Here is a 3442-nt window from a genome sequence, read left to right as displayed (position 1 = left end):
TTTAAGCTCAGCCCAGGCTGTGGCACCCGAGTGCCTGCCACTGTGGGAAGGCTACTCCAGGCCTTGGTTGCTTGGCATTTGAGTATCATTTCCCAGGGTTTTTCTGCCTCTGGAGCCCTTAGGCCTGTTGCTTCTAGAAGAACCTGCTTGACAAACATACTGTGATCTGATTACTCAAGTAAAATTTGCCTTTAGTACCAGTTTCTCATCCCACACTCCTGCTGTTATGCAGCATGCACTCTATTTTAAGGGCACAGCCATGGTCAATGGAGAGTTGAAAGAGCTGAGCTGTGATGACTTTAGGGGAAATGCTTGGTGCTTTTCTTCTATCCCTTTAATTTTACCTTTGTATGTTGTGATGGTTTGATGAAAATGTCCCCCATAGGCTCCAAGTATTTGGACATTTTGTCCCCAGATGATGGAAGTGTTTTGGGAGGTTTTAGAAGGTGTGGTTTTCCTGGAGGAAGCATGTCACTGGGGGTGGGCTTAGAGAGTTCTTAAGCCTTGTCAGATCTCCAGTCCTCTCATGCTTCCTGTGCCTGCATGATGATGAGAGAGTTTAGCTTCTGCTGCTCCTGCTCCAGCCACCTCCAGCCATGGTGGATTGTAATTCCCTTGGAACCATAAGCTCAACCGTTGCTGTTCTATCACAGCAACAGAAAAGTGACTAATACAGTAATTGGTACCGAGACTGGGGTGTTGACTGTGAAGAACTTGGCCATATGGGGATTTGGAGGAATGTGGAAGACTTTGGGAGTTTGGGCTAGAAAAGTGGTGTATTGCTGTAAGCAGAGCTTAGCAGGCCATTCCAGTAAAGACCCATAAGAAAACTGCTGAGAACAATGTAGTTCCAGAGGGAAATAAGGACTTAAGCAGCACTTGGGATATTTTAGCAGAGTCTGGCTGGAGTCTGCCCTAGACTAAAAAGCTTGCCTGAGGCTATGTTGAAAAGTAATGGACTAATTTCTTTGGCGGAAGAAATTTCAAGACAGCCTAATGTAGAAATGGTGGCATGGCTATTAATGGTGAATATTGTGCAGATCTACAGTGAAAGAGAGCAAATGGGGCAGAAAGAAATAGAGTTTGGATTGAAAAAGAGCACTAGGAAGACAAATGTTGGATCCTTGGCATGTGGAGAGGATTCTGTTGATAAAGTAATTAAGGATGGGGCCTAGATATTCAAACTTAAACAAGGGAGAGAGTGCCTCCAGGGCAAGACCACACCCAGTTAAGCCTCCCACTTGTGAAAGGAAAATGCTGCAGGGGCCACTGAAGAGAAAAGCTTCTAAAATGAATAAAGCAGGCTGGGGTTCATCCCAAACTTGCAGTCAAACTTGGCAGTGTTGCTCACCTGGTGCTGGCTTTAGAGGCATGAAAGATGGAAGAGTGAAGGGCTCATCACTTCTTCCTCTGAGGTTTCAGAGAGCCTCAGAAGCCAGGCAGCGTGAAGCAGGATTCCCCTGCCTAGAGAAGGCCCTCATAGGCCACTGCATGAAGCTGTGAAGGTGAAGCCTGGTTGGCAGTGGAGACCCCAAGAAGTTCGTGATGCCAGAGTTGTGAGGCATCTGCCAAGAAGACCTGCACACAGGAAGTGGTACCAGCACAAGAGAGAGATATGTGTTGCATGCAGCAAAGCTAGAGAGGCTGAGCCATCTAAGCCCTTTGGCAGTAAAGTCCCAGAAGCTGGACTTGGAGCTACTGGATTTGGTGTTTGCCCTGCTGGTTTTCGTCTTGTTTTTGGTCCATTATTTCCTTACTATGCCTCATTCCTCCCTTTTGGAATGGTAATGTGTATTTTGTTCCACTGTATGTTGAGAGTATGTAATCTGTCTTTTGATTTTATAGAGGTTTACAGTTATTTACCTGAGTCTCAGAAAAGGCTGGACTGTGGACTTTTAAATAGTACTGAGATGTAGTATTGAGACTGATAATGACTATGGGGATTTTTAAAGTTGGACTAAATGCATTTTGCATTTTATATGGTCATGAGCCTATGGGGGCCAGGGGGTGGAATGTGATGGTTTGAATGAAAATGTCCCCCATAGGCTCTAAGTATTTGGACATTTTATCCCCAGATGATGGCGCTGTTTTGGGAGGTTTTAGAAGGTGTGGCTATCCTGGAGGAAGCACGTCACTGGGGGTGGGCTTAGAGAGTTCTTAAGCCTTGCCAGATCTCCAGTCACTCTCTTGCTTCCTGTGCCTGTGTGATGATGTGAGAGCTTCACTTCTGCTGCTCCTGCTCCAGCCACCTCCAGCCATGATGGACTGTAATTCTCCTGGAACCGTGAGCTCAACCATTGCTGTTCTATCACAGCAACAGAAAAGTGACTAATACATATGTCCTACAGAAATCATTGCTTTCAGTGATAAAGCCAACACATTTCATAATGTGAACTGGGAAGTGGTTGGGGTTTCAATGGATTTCCATTTTACCCGTTTGCCTGGATCAATACGCCAAGGAAGAACTGTAGTTTGGGCCACATGAACATCATACTGTTGTTGGATTTAACTAAGCAAATAGCCCCAGACTGCAGGGTGCTATTGGAGGGTGCCAACATTGCACTGAGGTCCCTTCATTGACCTCAAATCGTTTAATCAAGCACCTGGTATCAATGACTCCCAGAGGACCACAGCGTGGAAGAGACCCTCTGCTTGGTGAAGGCATTTTAGTTTGTGGAGACCCATGGGGAAGTCTGCCCAGCCAACTGTACACCAGAGTCCCCTACAATTAAGCCACGCCCAGCAGCTTCCAAAGAATACTTTGAAAAGGCCCATCAGTAGGTCATCTCATGTCCAGGCATCACCTGCAGCTTCTTGTGTTAGAATAGAGCCACAGCTAGAACAGAGCCATAGCTAGAAAAGAGCCAAGCTGGAATCCTTTCTGCATTCTAAAGATTATTTATAGATGGCAAAAACCAATCATGCTTGTGTTTATAAATACCACTTTCCATACTCTGTAACACTGGCTAAGACTTTTCAGGGTGGCTAGCTGAGTTCACAGCCTGCTTACTGGGGACATCTTGATGGTTAGTGAGTTCCCATAGAATACCTGGTCCCCCCATTTCTCAGATCATGTCTTCAGAGGGTAAACAAGCCCTGCCTTGAACCTTCTGCTCTCCGAAGTTCACAGGCTCTGAAAGCTTCTGATCCAGGTCCCAAAATTTCCTCTTGAATTTCTGTGCATGAAACTGGATTTCCCCTTAGGATAACAAAGGTCATAGTTTGAGGTTGTTACCACCAGTAGTCTAAGTTAACTCTTGAATGTGTGTGTGAGGGAAGCACATATGAATCATGTCATTAAAAACACAAGTGGTCACTATCCTCAGGCCTCTTGGGGTAAGTCTACAGCGCAGCTCTCGGCGCCGGGACTCCCTAAGCCTCATTCACCCTTCCACCCCACCCCTCACCCCCCCGCCCGCCGTTATATACTCCTAGTTTTAGC

The 3442-nt window shown here is 46.2% G+C and overlaps 1 pseudogene; it reads left to right on the top strand.

Annotated features, from left to right (window-relative positions):
* The window catches only part of LOC103732325, a 10898-nt pseudogene extending 8117 nt beyond the window's left edge, over nt 1–2781 (top strand).
* Nucleotides 2782–3442: the final 661 nt, after the last annotated feature.

This window comes from Nannospalax galili, unplaced genomic scaffold (assembly GCF_000622305.1).
Source record: "Nannospalax galili isolate Female #2095 unplaced genomic scaffold, S.galili_v1.0 scaffold633, whole genome shotgun sequence".
NCBI classification, from domain to species: domain Eukaryota; kingdom Metazoa; phylum Chordata; class Mammalia; order Rodentia; family Spalacidae; genus Nannospalax; species Nannospalax galili.
Note: the sequence above shows the minus strand (reverse complement) of the source record. Positions and strands in the feature narration are given on the sequence as shown.